Source organism: Chenopodium album, chromosome 6 (assembly GCF_948465745.1).
Source record: "Chenopodium album chromosome 6, dcCheAlbu1.1, whole genome shotgun sequence".
NCBI classification, from domain to species: domain Eukaryota; kingdom Viridiplantae; phylum Streptophyta; class Magnoliopsida; order Caryophyllales; family Amaranthaceae; genus Chenopodium; species Chenopodium album.
In genome coordinates this window covers 75,417,427-75,440,105 of record NC_137839.1, presented here as the reverse complement: position 1 = coordinate 75,440,105, position 22,679 = coordinate 75,417,427, and the positions used below count along the sequence as shown (strand labels likewise).

General features: G+C 33.3%; 2 pseudogenes across 2 annotated transcripts; one reads left to right on the top strand and one right to left on the bottom strand.

The window, feature by feature from the left end:
* Positions 1-485: 485 nt before the first annotated feature.
* Positions 486-15,178, bottom strand: LOC145637258 (uncharacterized; annotated as a pseudogene). Its single transcript, XR_014114158.1, has 15 exons — positions 13,873-15,178; positions 13,736-13,776; positions 13,393-13,626; positions 13,093-13,303; positions 12,765-13,002; positions 12,542-12,689; positions 12,138-12,457; positions 5,977-6,140; positions 3,337-4,543; positions 2,696-2,803; positions 2,433-2,596; positions 1,715-1,925; positions 1,327-1,564; positions 1,096-1,243; positions 486-979 (listed from the first exon to the last, which is right to left on the bottom strand). The product of XR_014114158.1 is annotated as an uncharacterized LOC145637258 (transcript).
* Positions 8,375-12,034, top strand: LOC145636336 (G-type lectin S-receptor-like serine/threonine-protein kinase At1g11300; annotated as a pseudogene). The gene is made up of 7 exons (XR_014114106.1): positions 8,375-9,745; positions 9,962-10,066; positions 10,166-10,306; positions 10,591-10,809; positions 11,014-11,251; positions 11,344-11,491; positions 11,597-12,034. The product of XR_014114106.1 is annotated as a G-type lectin S-receptor-like serine/threonine-protein kinase At1g11300 (transcript).
* Positions 15,179-22,679: the final 7,501 nt, after the last annotated feature.

The following is a 22,679-nucleotide window of genomic DNA, read 5'->3' as shown; positions in this document are numbered from 1 at the left end:
ACGTGCCCAAGTGCCCTATAGGTTGGGTTAAAATTGAACATTTAACTCAAAACCTATTTTATTATGGAGTATGATTCGTTTCAATGATGGCTTTTTATACTTTTATATTTTGGTTGTCAATGAACTTCCAAACCTAATACAAATGCCAATGATAAGAAAACAAACTAACTGTTCCCCTTATATCAAACAAAATTAGTTGCTCGTATAAAGATTATTAACTATATATTGACAGTTGATTTTAACTAACAAATCAAATTTGCATAAAAAAGAATTTACTTTGTATTGTATCAAAAATATGACAGCATTTTTTTTAAATAAGCTTATCTAAAGAGAAGTCTATGAGTGACAGACATTGGGACTTGTTTTTTTTTTTTTTTTTTTTTTTTTTTTTTTTTTTTTTTTTATTTATTTATTTATTTTTTTTTATATATATATACAGATATTGGTGTAAATATGAATGTCAATATATGGAAGTTCCTCTTTTACATTATTTTTTTCTTTCAAATTTTAACTTTAGAGGCTGTAGAATTATAAGCATGGAATTTTGAAGAGTTGTAGTGAAAAGTTAGGAATAGAAGTAGATCCTTTACATAATTCAGAGAATTTACAAGGTTAAACACTTGTTATTGTGATTGAGTTAAATCCCTTGCTAAGAAAAACCAACACACTATCGACCACTTAATACAGTCAGGGAGACGTGGTTTATAGAGCCATTCTCCTGGCCACTTTGGCTGCCTTCGTCAGTTGTATAAACTCTCCTTTGAGTGAAGCCGGGCTGCTTTGGCTGCGGGAGATCCATGAGATCATTAACATCAAGCATGGAAACCAATTCTGAAATGGTAGGCCTATCTTCTGGAAATTCTTGCACACATATTAACCCCAACTGCATGCATTTCAAAATCTCTCCTTGATAGCGTGGATTCAATACAGTTGGATCTATCAATGAAAGCATACCATTCTCATTCCACATCTTCCATGCCTGAAAGAATTATAGTAGCAACTTTATTAGCTACTCATATATGCAGTTGCAGAAATTAAAGCAAGAGCAAACAAACATATAAATCAATTAATTTTGAATCACTTAACCCAACATACATATGATAAGAGGCTTAAAGATCCATAATCCAGAATAATACTGTTTTTTCTTCCAATGACAATCTCTATTAGTATCACACCAAGACTAAATACATCAGACTTTTCAGAAAAGCGGCCTTCCATAGCATACTCTGGAGACATGTAGCCACTGCAAGCAAGAAAAAAATCCATTAATTTGATTAAGATAAATAATGCAACTAAATTAAGCATATTGTTTGATCAGTTGCTTACTAGGTGCCAACAACTCTCATTGTGTTGCCTTGATCCTGTTTGGTCTCAAATATCCTTGCCATTCCAAAGTCTGATATCTTTGGATTGAGTTCCTCATCAAGCAAAATGTTGCTAGGTTTGAGATCTCTATGAATGATCTTCAATCTAGAATCTCTATGAAGATAAAGGACACCTCGACATATCCCATTGATAATACTGAAGCGCTTCTCCCAGTCTAACTGTTTCTGACTATCTGGATCTGAATATCAGAATGTAGAAGAGAACATATCACCATCAGTTTCTTAAAAGTTACATGGGGTGACAATACCCAACGAAAACATTGGATACCATACAATAGGAGATTATAATACAATAAAAATAAATACTATACATGAATTTTAGAACATACCAAAGAGAAGTGCATCTAAACTCCTGTTTGGCATGTATTCATAAACTAATAATTTCTCTTCTCCTTGTACACAGCAACCCAGCAGTCTAACAAGATTGTTGTGCTGAAGTTTTGAAATTACAAGCACTTCGTTCATAAATTCTTGTAGGCCTTGTCCGGATGCTCTTGAAAGTCTTTTCACTGCTATCTCTTGCCCATCTTCCAGCTTTCCCTTTAAAAGAAATCACATTCAACTACATATCCCTGTGAACTAAAAAAACATATAAACCCTCTGCTTCCCCTAACCCCACCCCCCCCCCCCCCCCCTCCCCCTCTTTTTTTCCAACGTGATTACAGTACTTGAAATGTCCCAAATTTGTCTTTAACTTACCAATCTTGATAATAACAAAAGAAAAATCCCAATATAATACTTGCCCCATTGAAATTTGGCTACTTTAAAATTTGCTTGGGTGAGCTTGATAAGTGACAAAATTGGAGGCAAATGTACTGAAAGGAGACAGATGGAGTATAATCAAATACCCACTCATCGTATTTTTGGATCCTTATTAATTTTCTTTATCCAATTAAATAAATTATTCACATTTAATCACTTTTTAGCCCACCTTCTACTAGGTTAACTAGTATGCGCTACAAAGGCACAAAGCCTAGCTATTAGACAACTATGGACTATGAGAAAGGACAATTCTAGCAACAAAAAAAAAAAAAAAACATGCATTACCTTGTACACTGGACCAAAACCACCCTGTCCAAGCTTGTTGATAACTGAAAAGTTACTGGTTGCAACATCCAATTGTTTAAATTCAAACAAAGATAGATCTTTGAATTCAGCTTGATCAACTCCAGAACCAGCAAAATGTGTTTCCTTGTTTGATAATTTCTTACCTGTAACAGCAATGAATATGTATCAAGGTTGCAAGATAAATATTTATTAGACAAAACATATGACATAAGGTCTGCAAGAGCAATGAAATGGAAGGTCACCATATCGTCGAAACATCCACCTCCGTAGATAGTACACAAACGCAGCAAATGTGACTACAGCCATAACTGCTATGACTGCAATCACTAATTTCAAATTACTCATTTGACCTGTAAAGACAAAATCATTACATCCATCCACTGTCAAATACCAATTACAGTCAATGTATACACTCTTTTAGAAAAAATAATAATAATAAAAATAAAAATTGAATGTCTTCCCTAGCAGTTCATATTTTTTATTTTTTTTCACTTAAGTTCTATCTTGACTCTTGAGATCTGAGGTGATATTCTACCAGTAATCACATAATAATACAAAATTTGCTCAATCACTTATGGAGTACCATACAATACATTGTAGCCAATGTAGACTCTAGTTATGATGGTTGAAAAAAGTTATACCTGACACAGTTAATTACAGAATTGATTGAGGAAAAGACTCATAATAAATAATTCTTTGAAATTATTTTATAAAAAAGTGACAGAATTGCAGGTGAGAGGAGTCAATTCACAAAAAGTCGGCTGGATATAACTTTGTTAGTAAAATGTAATGAATTGCTGGAATGCCTAAGTAAATGAATAAAGTGAAAAGCATTTAAATGGCATTGTTAACTGAAGAGGAGGAAAGCCCATTAAAAATTTACCTAGTTCTGAATGAGCCAAACGGATGAAAAGATCAGCACCATCAGTAGAAAATTTTTGCAAGTCCATTAGGCTTCCATTCCACAACATGCACCCAATACCCTTAGCATATGCATAAGCTAAACACGAACAATTTCCCAAGCAATTCCTCCTGCATTCATCTTGATCAAATGCTAACAAAAAATCAGCATAATCTGGCACTTTCATATGCTCTAGCTTAAGAAACCCATCTGCTTTGCCTCCTTTAATTAAGCAGTGCAACGATGTTTTTCGTACACATCCACTGGTCCAGTTTTTTTTGCTCCATTCATCAACATTCTTTGGTACGAAACCCTTTGAGCAACTGCAGATTGGTGAGTCCTTTGGGTTACAAATTCCAAAAGGACCACATTTTCCATAAGAAGCACAGTCAGAATCAGAGGACTGCCACATAATTCTCCATTTCCGGCTACCATCATCCCATTTTTTTCCAATCAAATTTCCATCATAATTAAAAAAAAAAGTATCTAAGCAATGATTCATTCTCTACATAGTACAATATTTCAATTGTTCCCTCAAGGTTATTATTTGTAATACGAAATCCCATAGAAGCCCTTGAAGACAACTCAGGGACTCCAAGAAAGAGGTTACCATTCCATGGGCCGGATCGCCAATAAGGTTTATTACCATCCCAAATGACAAATTCAGGAAGGGTTCGAGGTAATATTCCAATCCTAAACCGTCCATTTGATGGATCTGATGCGTTTTTCCAAGATTGCAGTAGCGACTTTTCATACATAGTTTCCTTGTCAATTGATATCACAGTCTGTGGCACAAACGAATTTGTAAGATGCTCAAAACTCTGCCAGATGGCCTTCTCGGTTAAACTTGAGAGCAAAACAAGATTCCCGGTGTCTTGGAGCTGGGCAACTGAGCTGTTTGCCTGAAGAGATACATTTGATGACCAAAAGATCATGCTTTGTCCATCTGAGAGTTGAAGATTTCCATCATCAGATATTTTCAGCACCCCGGAAGAGTCATTAATAGGATTGTTCCTGTTGGCTACCCATATGACTTCCAACGTATCAGAAACCTCGGTATTGTACCAGATTCCAACATAGCGATTTGTTGAGTTAGTGGGGCTGAAAAAGCCAATCTTGAAAATGGCATTACTAGACACTAAGGTTTCTGGGTCTCTTAGAAATTCAGTGGTGGTAATATTAGTATTTGCTGTGACAAAATTCAAGCAAAAAAACCAAATCAACAATTGCATTAACAATAGAGAAGAAGCAATATCTAATGACATTACAGTATTTTGCATTGCTTATGGCAGTTTTCCAAAATGCAGACCTACATGAGAATTGAGGCTATTAAGAGATTATATATGTCTACGATCTAGAATACTTAATCCAACGTCAATTATACCAACATGTATAATGATAGTTAGGCTATAGCAAGGGGCAATATGCAGTTTGTTCTCTCTCACATTTTATATCTTACTTTGCAGCAACTGTCTAAGGACAAAGGTCAAATATATTGCCATATGCCCATATCCTCACGTCTTCCAACTCCAAGACAAAAATTTCCTTTTCCTAATCTTCCCATTTCCAACAAAAAAAATGTCACTTGCTAAGATAATTTATATCCCAATTAACAATGAACCTACCACATACACAAGTCACCCTAATTCTTCTAATCATTATAAAACAAATGGGCAAACCCACTAAGTCATATTTTACTCCACTATTCTACTAAACATTGTACTAACGACCCATTTGGTAGATGATAATACAATCTTTGTCCATCCTAATTCTCCTTTTTTTCATAATTTCCATAACAAATTGTTACTACTAATTAAGGTGAGAACACCATTTATATTGAAATTCTATTACCGTGGAATTTGGCATTTTTTTTCTTAAAAAAAAATAAATAAATAAAAATAAATAAATAAATAAATAAATTGACAAAATTGTATCAAAGTTTTCTTTATGCCTAGTTGTTCCTAGTAAACATTGTGCCTTCCACTTGCACCATGTTTCTACCTATCTATTGGTTCCTTTTATTGATTACATTAATGATCACAATTCCAGCACTTTGGTATACAAATTGGCACACAATAGAGTATTAATATCCAGTTCCATCTTTTGATCTGAAATCATACCAACAGTGAAGTGACATCTGTTTAATTAATTACTACTGATGTTCTTTCCATTAGCAAGTAGCAATTTATCTAACACATCTATCAAACCATCTCATAGATTCTCATGACAGCTTTACAAGCATTGACCATATTGACTCGTGCAGTTGTGTGGGCAAAACACAGGTTTACATTTTACATAGTATGAGTATTACATGAGCTACTAGCCAACCACTTACCTAAATCAAGAACATCTTTTCAAAATACTCTCTACATGGGCTATCACGAAAATTTAAACTACGGGGTACCTTCTCAAAATGATCCTAATAATACCAGTTACCTCTTGTTTACGTAAATAATACAATTTCAACTTTGCACTTGTTCCGAAATAATCACAAACCAGCCAAATTCAACTACAAATTAAACCAAAAACATAGCTTCAAATCAGCGACAAAACCTACTAAATACAACAATTGGGTTATTGAAAAAGAGAAATTAGAATTATAATTTCAAAAAATGGACAAACCTGAAATTTCTTGTTTAAGAATCCGATCAGAAAAGGCCAAATGCATGAATAGGCAAAAGAGTAAGAAAAATTGGGAATTTGAACTCAATTTGGTCGGAAATTCGAAATTGCACCGTTGGTGAGGAAGAGGCAAAGAGCCAATGCTCACTGATTTCGCCGCCCATCAGAGACTCACAGTGGTTGGTGTAATTTGGAGAATAAATTTACTTCCTTTGTTTCAGAAGAATCAGATTTTTTTTTTTTTTAAGTAGAAGATTTAGAATTATCACTTCCTTAATTCCTTTGAATTCACAAATACTTAGGCTGTCTTTGGTAATTGGCATTTGAGCAAAATTAGCTAATTTAATGTGTTTGTGGGAAACTTATTTAAAGAACTTACTCTACTAAATAAGCTCTATTTCAATAAGCTCTTTTTAGAAGCTTTTTCTATTAATTTATTGACCCTATTTGGTGAAAAGCTTAAACTTATTGTGTTAGCTGATTTTGACTAGCTGATTGTATTAACTGATTTGACCAACTTATTTTATTAGCTGATTATATAAAAGTCTTTGGTAAATAGCTAATAATTTAAAGCTGATTGATTATGTAAAATGAACAATAAGCTAATTGTGGGTAGGTAGTTCATAAAGAATTATAAAGTAAATGAGGGTACAAGTGTCATTTCATCATAATAATTGAATAAGCTATTTGAAAAACAAGAGCTTATTTAGCAGAATAAGCTCTTTATATAAGCATTCTACCAAACACTTTATGTTAGCTTATTTAATAGTCAATAAGCTAATATTGGTCAAATAAGCTAGTTACCAAACACAACCATTCAATTTTAATGGTGAAATGACACTTATACCCCCATTTAATTAAAAATCATATATGAACTATTTATTCCACAATTAGCTTATTGGTCATTTCATATAGGCCCTGTTTGGGAGAAAGCTGAAAGCTGAAGCTGAATGAGTTAGCTGATTTTGACTAGCTGATTTTATTAACTGATTTGACTAACTTATTGTATTAACTGATTATATAAAAGTGTTTGGTAAATAGCTAATAGCTTAAAGGTAATTGAGTATGTGAAATGACCAATAAGCTAATTGTAGGGTAGGTAGTTTAGATAGGATTTTAAATTAAATGAAGGTTATAAGTGTCATTTCACAATAATTAATGAATAAGCTCCTAAAATGAGCTTTTTCAAAAAAGAGCTTATTTAGTGCAATAAGCTCTTTCAATAAGCTTACTACCAAACACTTGTATTAACTTGTTTGACTAGTCAATCAGCTAAAGTTAGTCAAATAAGCTGATATGCCCCCAATAAGCTTACTACCAAACAGGGCCATAATCAATCAGCTTTAAACAATCAGCTATTTACTAAACATTTTTCTACAATAAGCTAATAAAATAAGTTAGTCAAATCAGTTAATACTGTCGTCTATTTAAAACCAGCTAACACAAATCAACTTCAACTTTTAGCTTTCAGCTTTTCCCCAAACACAACCTTAGTAAATAAAATAATTATTAAAAAAAAAATACATATTTGCCTAATTGATATTCCGTTCATATCAATTTATTTTAGAAATAATTAGATAAGATTCTTTAATTCCTTTGTATTACATTAGATCACTTTCATTAAATGTACTACATTTTTGTAATTTGAAATAATGTGAAAATTTCAAAGTTTGAAAATACATAGTATTTAATACAAATTTAATGATATCTCATTTGATTATTTTTATCTTATAAATTAGTATATAAATTAAGTCAAAATAAATTTAATCAAATCTTAATAACACGAATATTTTTTTATAATTATTGTCTTCCTTACTGGTATATACCTTCAACTTCGAATATCCAATCATGGTTCGTGATCAATAAGGAGTTATCAATCTTATGAATTCTAAACGGAGTGTAACCTTCCTGTGTTCATGAATGGTTGAACGGTTACAAGTTCCTTAAAAACTTGCATGTGGCCAGACTCTTTACTTCCTCCCTCTCGATCCGACATACAACAATATATAATAGCCACACATATTCATAACAAGCCCACATAGGTGCACTTCACACGACACTAACAAGGGTATGTTTGTCATTTTTTTTTTCTTTTTCACTTCTCCTTGGTACGTGTGTAAAAAAAAAAGTGTGTATGTTTGTTTGTGTATCAAACAAAGTGTGTTATCTAATAAGATAGGGAGGAAGTGTGCTTATAAGCTACAATTGAAAAGTATTACTTGTACTATGTATAAAGAATTAAAGATCATAGATTCATGGACATAATTCATTGTTCATGCAACGGGCCCATGGGGAATTTGAGTAAATGACCCAAATAAAACAAGAAAAGTTCTAAGAATGCTACCATGGACCATGTATTACTTCAATACTCGTAGATCATAGATTTATGGACATAATTCCTCGTTCATGTAATTATTAAAGTATGTAACAGCATTTGGCTCAAATAAATTAATAATTAAAAAGAAATTCTAAGAATGGGAATTTCTTTCACCACTCTTCAATTTGTTTGTTGGTTTTGCTTGAAATTTGTGTCAGGAAATAGCAATATTACCACCTTAATAAGAGACCCTGAAGTCTTAGTGTCTGATAAAGCCATCTTCAAGCTCGGGTTTTTCAGCCCCATTAATTCAACAAAACGTTATGCTGGAATCTGGTATAATATTGATGAATCTGATTCGACGAAAGTTGTGTGGGTAGCCAACAGGAATAATCCAATTAATGACTCTTCTGGTGTAATGAAGATATCAGAGGATGGCAATCTTCAACTGTCAAACAGAAAAAAATGAGATATTTTGGTCAACCAATGTATCTAAGCAGGCTAACAGTACGTTAGTTGCTCAGCTTCTAGACACCGGGAACCTTGTTTTGCTCTCGAGTGCTACTGGGATGATCATTTGGCAGAGTTTCGAGCATCTCACGGATTCAGTCTTGCCCCAGACGACGATCTCTATAGACAAGGATGATGTTAATGAGGGGTCATCAATGGTTTTACGATCTTGGAAAAGCGCTTCAGATCCATCAAATGGACGGTTCAGGCTTGGAATGATTCCTAATTCACTTCCTGACTATCCTGAGTTTATTACTTGGGATGGTGATAAACGGTATTGGCGAAGTGGCCCATGGAGTGGCAGCTACTTCCTTGGTGTGCCTCAATTGTTTACGGAGGCTTCCAATGGTTTTCGTATTATAATATCTATCATAAATAATGTCAAAGAAGGCACACTTGACATATTATATGATGTAGCAAATGACTCTTATTTTGTATACTGTGTTCTAAATTATGATGGAAATTTAATCCTGAGATATTGGGATACTGGTAGCCGGAAATGGACATTTCAATGGCAATCCCATCAGTCAGAGTGTGATATTTATGGGAGGTGTGGTTCATTTGGAATTTGTAACCCGAACAAGACACCAATATGTCAATGCTTAAGAGGGTTTGAGCCAAAGAACAACGACGAATGGACCAAAGGTAATTGGACTAGTGGGTGTGTTCGAAGGTCACCATTGCAATGTAGTAGTAATACAGGGGACAAATTAGATGGATTTTCGAAGCTAAAGAATATAAAAGTGCCAGATTTTCCCGATTTGGTACTTGCAGACGATCAAGATGACTGTAAGATGAAGTGTTTAGGAAATTGTTTGTGTTTAGCTTGTGCATTTTCTAAGTTTATTGGGTGCATGATATGGAATACAAGTTTGATCGATTTGCAGCAATTCTCTGTTGAAGGTGCTGATCTCTTCATTCGTTTGGCTCATTCCGAACTAGGTGATCATTTCTTCAACTTGTATCCTTTTCTTTTATATAAGCATATAAATTCATTTGATCATTCTTTACCTCCATCCCATATTAAAATTTATCTATAACTTCATTTGATCATTCTTTACATCTATCCCATCATATAAATTCATCTGATCATTTTCCTCAATTTCTCTGATCTAAGAGATGCTGATGCAATGTATTGGTTTTTTTCTTTATCACCAGAAGAAACTAGAAATTTGACATTAATGTCTACACTCATAGCAATAACAGCAACAGCCACATGTGTGACGTTTGTGTACTATCTAAGGAGGTGGATTTATCGATATGGTGACACTTCTTCTCTTCGCTCTAACCATTGATCATGTTGCTTTATCGATATGTTAAGTTTTACCCTGAAATTTTGACAAATAGATATGGTTATTGCAGGGAAGAGATCATCACTCATAAATCATGACGAATTTAAAGATTTGGTATTGTTTAAATTTAAAAACATGGTTGTTGCAACCAGTAATTTTTCAATTACTAACAAGCTAGGACAAGGTGGCTTTGGTCCAGTGTACAAGGTAACGGCTTTTATTAGAACGTCAACATAGTACTTCGTATTATTTTGTGTTTGCCAGAACACAAAAGGAGTATAAAGCTGAAAGTGGCATTGTTTCATTTTTAGGGAAAACTGGAAGATGAGGATGCCCCAGTTTCTCATGGTGAGAAACAAATTTTGTTTCTCACATGGCATTTTCGTAAATAAACCAACAACTTTATTCAATTGTGAAGCCCACAATAATGAAAAAGTTGTTGATTTATTCACGAAAATGCTATTATGAGAAACAAATTTGTTTCTCACCAATTTCCCCTGGAAGATGGGCAAGAGATAGCAGTGAAAAGACTATCAAAAGCATCCGGACAAGGCCTACAGGAATTTATGAACGAAGTGCTTGTGATTTCGAAACTTCAACACAATAATCTGGTCCGACTGTTGGGTTGTTGTGTACAACGAGAAGAGAAATTACTAGTCTACGAATACATGCCAAATAAGAGTTTAGACGCGCTTCTCTTTGGTCCGTTCAAAAGTTAGTTTTTCTGTTCTTCTTGTTTCATTTTATTGCATGATCCAACAATTTTATTAGTACTGCTACTATTAAAATTGTTGGATTGTGCAAAATAAAATTGTTGGATCATGTTATTCTCCTTGTTTCATGTAGTTTTTCTATTCTCCTAGGTTACAATACTATTCAACATCTAATAAACTATTATTGGTATGTACTGCTACATAGATCCACATTACCAGAAACAATTAGACTGGAAGAAGCGATTCAACATCATCAATGGGATATGTCGAGGCCTTCTTTATCTTCATAGAGATTCAAGAGTAAGAATTATTCATAGAGATCTTAAAGCAAGTAACATTTTGCTTGATGAAGAGCTCAATCCAAAGATATCAGATTTTGGAATGGCAAGGATCTTCGGGACAAAACAAAATCAAGCCAACACCTTGAGGGTTGTCGGCACTTAGTAAGCTACTTAGCCTCATATATACTCAGCTAAATTCAGGCCATCATTTATCTTAAATTGATTAAATCAGCGGTTTTTTCACTTGTTTGCAGTGGTTACATGTCTCCAGAGTATGCTATGGAAGGCCGCTTTTCTGAAAAATCGGATATATTTAGTCTTGGAGTGATACTCTTAGAGATTGTCAGTGGTAGAAAAAACAACAAATTTCTTGAATTCGAGTGTTTAAGCCTTTTAACATATGTATGTCATACAAAGATTTTAAATTTCTGTTCAAATAAAGTAGTCTGATCTATACCCTTGCTATTATTTCAATCAAGGCAGCTAATAATTCACTTTATTGCTTAGGCATGGAAGATGTGGAACAGGAACGATATGCTTTCGTTGATTGATCCAACTGTTTTTGATCCGTGCTATCAAAGTGAGATGCTGAAATGCATACAATTGGGGTTAATATGTGTGCAAGAATTTCCAGAAGATAGGCCAACAATTTTGACATTGGTCTCCATGCTTGATGCTAACGATATCATGGAACTTCCACAGCCAAAGCAACCTGGCTTTACACATTGGAGAGATTTTTCTACTGATGAGGCCAACCAAATTGGCCAACAATATGACTCTATAAACCACGTCTCTGTGACTGTATTAACTGGTCGATAGTGTTTGAACTATTTTGTAAGAAAATTATAGATAGTACTTAGGAAAATTTGTATATTTTGTACGAAAATTGTAACTATATAATACTAAGAATTTGTTATGACATTTTGGCTTACGAACTTCTATTCATCACAAACTCTTATTTGTAGTTTTTCTATATATTATGGATCTCTAATCCATATTATTCACCAAAACAAGATATAGATATCTCCTCAGTATATGCAAAAACTACCGGCCACTTAATGTAGTCAGATCAGAAACAAGGTTTATAGAAACGTGTTCTTCACCATATTGAGGGACTACATCATCATCAGTGCTATAAATTTTCTTTCGAGTAAAACCAGGTTTCTTTGGTCGTGGAAGGTCAGCAACATCTTCAACATCAAGCATGGAAATTAAAGCCGAAATGGTTGGCCTATCTTCAGGATATTCTTGCACACATAATAGCCCCAGTTGTATGCATTTCAATATCTGAACTCGAAAACTTTGATCAAAGTCTAATGCTGGATCAATTAATGTAACGATATCATTTTCATTCCATAATTTCCATGCCTGAAAACATCAAAATAAATGTGTTAGTTACTTAAATTTTCATGTAATCTTTAACAAAAAGACAAGGGAAATTAAATAACATACGTAAGATAATAGGCTCAAGGATTCATAATTTGAAAAGCTATTGTTCTTTCTGCCACTGACAATCTCTAACAGTAGCACTCCTAGACCAAATACATCCGATTTTTCAGAAAATCGACCTTCCATGGCATACTCCGGAGACATGTACCCACTGCATATCAACGAAAGATTCATTATTACATTGCCTTTTGGTACAAGTATTATGCTTAACTGTTAGGAAACTTACTAGGTACCAACAACCCTTAAAGTATTGGCTTGATCTTGTTTGCTCCCAAATATTCTAGCCATTCCAAAGTCTGATATCTTTGGATTAAGCTCTTCATCGAGCAAAATGTTGCTTGCCTTGAGGTCTCGATGAATAATCTTCAACCTAGAATCTCTATGCAAATAAAGTAGGCCTCGACATATCCCTTCAACAATGATGAAGCGCTTCTTCCAGTCCAAATCTTTCCGAAGATGTGGATCTACCATCATAAAGAAGATTGTGGCATTGTCAAAGAGCCTTACTAATTTACAGCATAAGATCTAAAATAATAAGAGATTATTAAACGTACCAAAGAGAATTGCATCTAAGCTCTTATTCGGCATGTATTCATACACTAATAGTTTCTCTTCTTTTTCTAAACAGCAGCCCAACAGTCTGACAAGATTTTTGTGTTGAAGTTTTGAAATCACTCCTACTTCATTCATAAATTCTCGTAGGCCTTGTCCAGATCCTCTTGAAAGTCTTTTGATCGCTATTTCTTGCCCATCTTCCAACGTTCCCTGAATAATATTATCGTATCATTCAACTCATACTGTTGCTTTTGTATATTTATTGACTGATTCTGTTTCAGATAAAAAAAAATTGTTACCTTGTACACAATACCAAAACCACCTCTTCCAATCTTGTTCTTTACAGAAAAAGAATTTGTTGCAGCTACTAACTTATCAAATTTAAAGAGTGGTAAATCTTGAATATGAACTTGATCCATTCTATCATCCAACATGTTATGTAATGGAAATTCTCTGGTTGTAATTTTTGGCCCTGCGATAGCAATCAATAACTAGCTTTTGATTATACAACTTTCAATATAAAAAATGCACATGTTATATCAGAGAGCTTAGAAGAAAAAGGTGTTACCACTCACCATATCGTCGCCTCAACAATTTCCATCCGTAGTATATGAAGCCAATAATTATAAATGCACCCAAAATTGCCAAAATTGTAGTAATTATGAATTTCTGTTTAGGCTCACCTATATAATGAGAAGAAAAGCACCTTCAGCAGACTAACAGTCTAAGGCAAAAGTAATTACAATTTACAAGAAATTCTATTAAGCTTAGATGTTTACCTAATTCTGAATGAGACAAGCGAATGAAAAGATCAGCACCATCAGCAGAATATTGTTGTATATCAACAAGGCTTGTATTCCACATCATGCATCCAATTCCTGTATAATATGCAAAAGCGAAACATGAACAATTCTGTAAGCACTTCCTTTTACAACCATCTTGACCACCCGAAGACCAGTAAGCATAATCTGGCACTTTCATGTTCTTCAGCTTTAAAAACTTGTCTGATTTTCCATCTGTTGTGCCACATTGCAGTGGTGTCCTTCGAAAACACCCACTAGTCCAATTTCCTTTGTTCCATTCATCCTTGTTATTTGGCTCGAAACCTTTCAAGCAACTACAAATTGGTGACTTCTTGGGGTCACAACTTCCATACACACCACACTTTCCGTAAACATCACACTCAGACTCTAAAGAATTCCAATAAACCTCCCACTTCCCACTACTATCATTCCAATCCTCTTGAAACAACCGGCCATCATGATTTAACACCAATCGTTCTAACAATGATAGATTCGCCACTGAATATGACACCTCAAGTTTGCCTTGAATTTTATTATTAATTTGAAATCCATTGGAAACTACTGACTGCATATAAGGGATTCCAAGAAAGAGATTACCATTCCAAGGGCCGGATCTCCAATAAGGTCTATCACCATCCATAATGAAAAATTCAGGAAGGTTTCGAGGAAGACTTACAAAACTGAAGCGTCCACTTGATGGATCCGAAGCACTCTTCCATGATCGAAGCAATGAGCTATCATTTGTTTCCATATCAATGGTGACCGTCACTGGAGGCAACAACGAGTCTGTTAAATTTTCAAAGCTCTCCCAGATGGTCTCACCACTAACATTCGAAATCAGAACAAGATTTCCTGTATCTAAAAGCTGAGCTACTGAATTATTTGGCTGATGATCTTGAGATATATTTGTAGACCAAATGCTCTTATTTTGTCCATCCAATACTTGAAGATTTCCATCCTCGGAAATTCTGAACACCCCATCAGAAGAGTTAATCAGAGGATTATCTCTGTTAGCTATCCATACAACTTCTGATATACCAGACTCTGAATCCTGCTTGTTACTATACCAGATCCCAACATATCGATTTGTCGAATTAGTTGGACTAAAAAAACCAACCATAAAATTGGCATTACTAGAAGCTAATGATTCTGGGTCTCTAAGAAACTGAGTAGTTGTGATGTTACTGATGCGAGTATAATTGGTTGTTGGCCTTGTTGCTGTTGCAAAGAATACGAAAAGAAACCAAGAAATGCATACAAGAAAAAAGTAAATATTATTCATTCTATACAATTATTGTACCTTATTGCCTAAGGATATAAGATAATTCATTGATTTCTTTTAGCATAATGAACATAATAATTTTTCATATGTATGATCTTAGTTAGTTATGAGTTATGACTTTCCGGAATTTCGTCGTCAAAGACAATTGACATGCTAGTAGTTAATTAGCTTACTTGCGTGAGCATATTTGAATTTTCTTAGCCTTCTCTTTATAAAATGGAGACAGTCAAATGTGCCAACAATAGGCGAAAGTGATTCGAGTTTTATTTAAGAGTAGGCTCTCATCATTAGGACTATTGTATAATCTTCATTAACGGCCTTACACTCAGCTCATTTATTAGTCAAATTAATTTATTTTTCTTCATCCTTTGTTCGATTTTTAAAAGTTGTGAGCTTGTTGCAATAAAATTTATTGGCTAAGATACGCAGCTAAAGAATGGAAAGATGAAGGTCTTCAACAAAAAAAAAAATAGGTCCATTTGTGGGTTTCCCAAGTGTAGCAATTTATGACGTGTTGATAAGTTGTTGCTTATTATACTACCTTCATTAATTTTTATTTTATTTTTTATTTTTTATTTTATTTATTTTTTATTTTATATTGATAAGTTGTTGCTTATTATACTACCTTCATTAATTTTTATTTTTTTTTTATTATATATATATATATATATATATATATATATTCCAAATTTGCAGATAACAATTAACGGAGGTAGTAGTTCTTATAAAGTGACCTGACCCGAGAAACAAACATGTACAACAACGATCTAAACACAACTTCTTGGACAATAGAGTGACTACTGACTAGTAACTTGTAATCCGACCCAAACTGACCCGAAATTATTCGACAATTGATTTGACCTGATATTCTATAACCGGACCTAGATACAACCTATTGTCAACTAACAATTAATTTAATTCAACCGATAACAATCTGAACCTCAATTGGCACCTAACTTGTCTAGAATTCAAAATCAATTATAACTCGATGCAACCTATCTCCAACACCTACTTTTGGATATCCAAAAATAATTTATCATCTTATGTACACATTTATCCAAATGACACTTCAAGTAAACATAAACCTCTCACAATTTTGGACAACTTACAAAGGATGTTTGATTCAAGTAATTTAGATTTGAGTTTAACATGGGTAAAATGATCATTGTGTTTGTGGGAAATTATAACCTTTAATCTACTTATTTTAGTTTCAATGTTGAACCTCAATTTTGGAGCTTATTATAACAATAACTAGAGGTGTCAAAATCGAACCGAACCGAAAAAACCATCCGTTTCGAAGTGTAATCGATCCAATTTGATCCGAGAAACTCAACACCCAAACCTGATCTGTTACCAAACTGAACTCAACCCGAATTTGATACAATTTGAAATAAACTCGGTACCGATTTGACCCGACTTGAACTCAACCCGAAACCGATTTGACCCGATTTAAACTCAAATCGATCTGAATTGACTTGACCAGAACTCAATTTGAACCGAAATTGACCTGACAAACACCTGATTCATTCCGATCCATTTTTATCCGAACTGATATTAACCCGACCTCGATTTTAAGCAGACCTAATTTTGACTTGACGTGATTTCAAACTAACCATAATTTTAAACCTAATTTATTGTTTACCTTATTTTTTTTACTTAAACATATATTAATGACACGATATGGAAAATGACACATGAATAATCCATTAACAAGATATAAAAACTCAATAATTACTCTAATTTTAAAAATATACTTATTTGAATATTTAATTTGGTCAACCCAACCAGCAAAATTCAGCCAAACACGAAAATATCTAAACCAAATTAAAATTGACCGAATACTGAATCAACTTTAGGAATCAAAACAAACTTAACAGAATCAAAATCAACCGAATCGAAACCAACTCGATCCAAAGTCATCCGACCTGATATTAACCCAGTCAAATCCGTTTTGAACCCGATCCGATTGAATCCGAACCGAATATGAACCGATCTAAAATTGACCCGACCCAAACCCGATTTGGACTCGACAGATCTTGACCCGAATTTGATCCGACCCGAAAGTGAACCGATATGATCCGGAGCGGGTTAAAAGCGTAATTTTGAACTGAATATATTCGACCCGAATAGACCCAACCCAAACTTTATCCGGTTATCCGAATTGACACCTCTATCCATAACCACTAATCATTCATAAAACATAACATTAGTATGTTGAAAAAAAAAAAAGTTTAAAAATCATAAGTATTGTCGTTATATTGGAGATGAATGGATTAATTTACTATGGTTAAAGATAGAATGGATCAAAGTTAAAAACACTTTCTCTTTTACAGAACTCCGTAACTTGCTTTATCTCTCAGTCACGAAAGTGATCTCCCCTCCTTACGACTCTAACTCAACATCTCATCAAAGATCTTCATCATAAAACACATTCTATGTTATGTATGATCTTAGTATTGAGTTTTGACACTTTAGTGAAGAAAAATGATATACTTCGTGTATATTAATACTTGATTATATGTGAATATTGTCTCTTTATAAAATGGAGACTATTTAGGCGGCCAGCATACCTACAGTAAGAGAAAGTGACTCATGTTTAATTAAAGATTAGGTTGTTTTCATTAGGATTGCTATAATCTTGATTAATGACCTTACGCACATACAACACATCTAATTAGTTTTAGTAAATTATTTTTTCTTCATCCACATTGATTATTTGATTGTTAAACAAATGATAAATTTGTCATTGTTAGCTTTAGTATGTAACTAAGGAATAAATGATGAAAGTCTTCCTAACCAAAAGAAAAAAAAAAAAAGATGGAAGTCTATTAAGGGGTTTAATTTCCCAAGCTTAGTAATACACTAATAAAGAGTATATGCATTTCGTGCATTTATACTTATTGCGTGCCACATATGTATTTTAAACACGTACATTAGCATGAGGCACACTCGAAGATATAATAGACAAGATGAAAATTAAGAAATTATCTGAGGTATAATTATATAGTCATTGATTTTTAAGAAATAAAGACCATAAGAACACAATTATTGCTCATTTGAACATACATTAAAATAAAAGAATAATGAATAATTAGCGTCATTCTTTCCACGCCATAATATGATTAGCATTTAGCATTAAAAAAAATGATAGAACAAATGTTTAACTAAGAGCATATACCAGCACAAAAACCACCTATTCCCTTTGTCTAAATAAACCTTTTCTTTTGCCATTATATCTTATTTATAAGCTTTCCTAATTATCCCATTTTTCACACCACTTCCTTCAAATTCATTTCAATCAAAATTCTTCTCCTTCAATCAAATCAAAGTCATCAAACAAAAAAAAAAAAAAAAAAAAAAATCAAAAATAATTTGAATGGTACACACAGTTAGCAACTTAGCCTCTTTCATGCCTTCTCTTCATTTCAACATCCCATCCTCTGCACGTCCTATGAAACATACGCAGGCCGACCGCGTTTCCTTCATATTATTGCTCCTCTCTTCTTCTTTCAGCTCTTGTAAGCAAGCTTGGTATTATCGCTGCCTCGGCCTTGACCCTTAGACAATTTTTTTGAATAAAAAAAGTCCATAATTTTATTGTCCTTCCTTTTGCCTTGTTATTATAAGGGTTAATTTACAAGTTAGGTGCTATAGTATATACCATTGATCAATATATATAAGGGTTACAACGTTAGAAACAAAAAATGAGGAAAAATTTATCGGAGAATATGATGACTAGCCTGTACTCTGGCGACAAACAGAAGAAGGGCAACTGCTTTGAGTGTAGCAAGGGCAGTATCAATGACCGCGACAACAAACGTTTGTTGGTGATTATCAATGTGCTAGGAAGTGCAGGGCCTTTGAGGTTTCTAGTAAATGAAGAGGATGTTGTTGACGGTGTTATTGCCACTGCTTTGAAGTTGTATGCTAAGGAAGGTCGTCTCCCTATATTGGGTTCCGATTCTACTAAATTTCTCCTCTATTGTTCCCATGCCGGTTCTGATGGTAAGCTCTACATCCCCTTCTCTTAACGCTTTTGTATTTATGACGTCTAAGATGGTTATGTTCAGACCTTAAGGGCAATGATGTAGACCAGACACGAGACAATAATTTATCAAATCTCCTAATTTCAATTGTCACTACAATATGTACATACTTTTTTTTTATATATGTTAATGCATAACTTTAATCGTCAATATATATTTAACAAGGTTTTATAAATGACGATACGACTATATTTGTCAAGTAAGGTTTCGATATAGTTAACGACAAGTGTACATCAAATTTACAGCCCTAGGCACATGGGACGAGATTGGATCATGTGGAGGGAGGAACTTTGTGCTATGCAAGAAGCCAGAGCAGCCATCAAATATGAGTGAAGCAAGATCCCAAATGATTTCACAAAAACGAGGTAGGGGTTGGAGAACCTGGCTCAACAAATCTATGAGCATCAAAATATAAATCCATTTCAAAGGTCAAAATAAACTTTTTAATTTAATTATATTATCACAACAACTTATTACCTGAAAATTTAGCATTTATTTTAAATGCATCCATAAAATTATTGTATAGTATTTTATCGCTTAATACATTAGCGGTTATAGTATGTACAAAAATAAAATTATATACTACCTCCGTTAATTGTTATGTGCAACTTTGAGGTATTATTTTATATGTGAGATCAGGGTTCAATTCTCATCCTCTCGGTAATGAGTCATGATTAATGTATCATCGCATTTGTCATTGTGGTACAAAGTGTCAAAGTCTATGAGATTGCCGTGTTAATTGTGTATTATAGTACTATGAAAAACAATATATTACACAAAGGAATAATTAATAACCTCAAAGTCTATGAGAATGATGTGCTGCATGTGTATGTACATGATTGGTTTGTACGATGTGATCCAAGTACGGAATTATCGTTCAGCCAATGCATAATGAGATTCATTATTTCACTTAATTATTAGTTAATAAATTGTTGTTCAACCAACCAATCTACGCGTCTAATTACCAATAATTTAAGGGAAAAAATAGAATCATTCCTAGACACGTTAACAATTATTGTTATAGAGTTAAACGTTACTATAGGTGTTGAATCAACATTTTACCTCAATTGATCAAATAAATAGCCCTGACTATTCCCGCCGTTCCTAAATTACATTCTTATTTTCACGAGTAGTATTTATTCCTCACATAATAGAGAAAAATAGGAATTGAGGGAGTAATTCAAGGGAATAATGTAGGGTACTTTGTACTTGATTATGAGTATGATGAGCAACTCAATTGTAATTGAGTCAAAACCAATTAGACTTAAAATAGAATTTTAACTAGATCTCAAAATTAGTAAGAAGTCAAGTCAAATTTAATTCAATATCTCAACGACTTAAGAAGTATTCATTAAATTAGGCCTAGGGTTTGAAACTTTGGATTAAATATTAGCCCTGCTTAATGAATAATCTTTTCCAATGTCAAATACGTGCCTTCCAAACCAAGCTACTATTCATAGAAATCAAAGCCCAACAATAGTTATTTTACCGTGGACTTACCAAAACTGTAGTAAAGCCCAACTTCTGACTGCTACATCATATGGCCCTGACCCAACACTTCAGCCTTTAACAGCAGCCTATCAACTTACTTGTAAATAATACGAATATATGATTTATCCATTTTGTGTAATTTGTCCGTAAGGAAAAATGTTCATATAGTTACTCATTAGATTCGCCACGGAATCTACTTTATAAATAATTTTTTTTAATAATATCTACATTATAATTAAAGATATTAATAGCCAAACAATACAATGATAATTGTGAAATCACTCACAGTGCAATAAAAAATGGAGAAAGTGTACATGCATGCATTATTAAGCATAGATCATTAAGTGTCAAAAGAACACCCAACCCGATTCAAAATCAACTCGGCAAATATCCGATTTAGATTTTAATTCGCATGAACACAATAATTTAGTACTTTAGTAAACTCAAGTTTTAAAATAGATTCGATGTCAAGAACACTCGAATCGACACTTCAACGCAAAAAAAAAAAAAAAAAAAAAAAAAAAAAAAAAAAAAAAAAAAAATTACTTTGATCGACTAATTTCATGTCACCATGAATATCATCAATGATCTCATCCAATATAATAGAATACTAATTTTAAGGCTCCTTGTTCATTGAATATTCGCCATGAATTTGTAGGCAATTATTGTTTTTTATTGTATTCAAAGCTGATGATATTTTACAGTAGGTTAGTTTGTGACTATTGTAGACAAAAATCTCATTATTAATTTTTATTTTTTATTTTTATTTTTTTTAATTTTTTTTTTTACGGACATTATCATATTAAATATGGACACACACTAGCTTAAATAGTTGTGTTTACACAAATTTCGAATCTAAATAAATAAAGACAGGAAATAAAGTAACAAATGAATTTATCCCAGATGATCGGTTACCTGAAGAGAAGGTTTACTCGTTTTTTCTACAAAAAAAATTGCCACTTGTCAGAATTTTAGTGGTTCAAAAAATAAAATTGATTGTTTTTTTTTTTTTAAAAAAAAATCTAATTTATTAAAAAAAAAAAAAAACCAACCCAGCCCCCACCCCCATCCCGGAAATCTAATATATATAGTTTTATGTAATTTGTTAATTTATAAATAATTTTAGAATAACACGTATCGGTGTATTCTTTAGTTTTTTTTTTTTTTTTTTAATATCTATAGAGAAAATAAATGTTATACATTACTAAAATATTAGTACAAAAGATACCTAGTATATTTTCCAGATTAGATGTTCCTTTTAACTTCATCCTTAGTTTCTGTTTATGAGATTCAGACAGATCATTAGGGATAACAACGATAGGTGGTCGAAGAAATTAATCAGTCGTTGGACAATCACCCTCAAGCCAAACAATATTTCTACCTAAACAAACCTAAGACAAGTCTAGGGTAAGTAAAGGATCGTATCCATAGGGAATGGGTATGAGTACACCGAGAATATGAAACGGTTGTAATCTAGTTCGGTCACAATTTTGGGGTTTGATTAAATAACTACTATGGAGACAAACACTAGGAGGGAAATGAGAATCGACACCAACCAAACCTATGAATCAAAACAATAAGCAAGTATGTACACAAATTGGGTGATAGAAAGGGCACTCAACATTGTCTTCTACCGAAGCCACCACACTAAGCATTCTTAAACCAAACTCAACTAGCAAGATAGGCCAACCAAGTCTTAATAATGGGAAGTAGACTACTAACTCGGGTTTGTCTTTCGATCGGTTCGAGATAGTACTAAGGCACAAATAATTGGGATTTCTCTCCTAATTACCGCAACTAAGACTACTATATCATCCAAACAAGGAACCGTAATCAAGATAGAAATTCGGTCTAATCATACAAGAAAAGGTTCACTTCTTTCGAAACCACAACACTAAGCATTCCTAAACCAAACTCAACTAGCAAGATAGGTCAACCAAGTTTTAACAATGGGAAGTAGACTA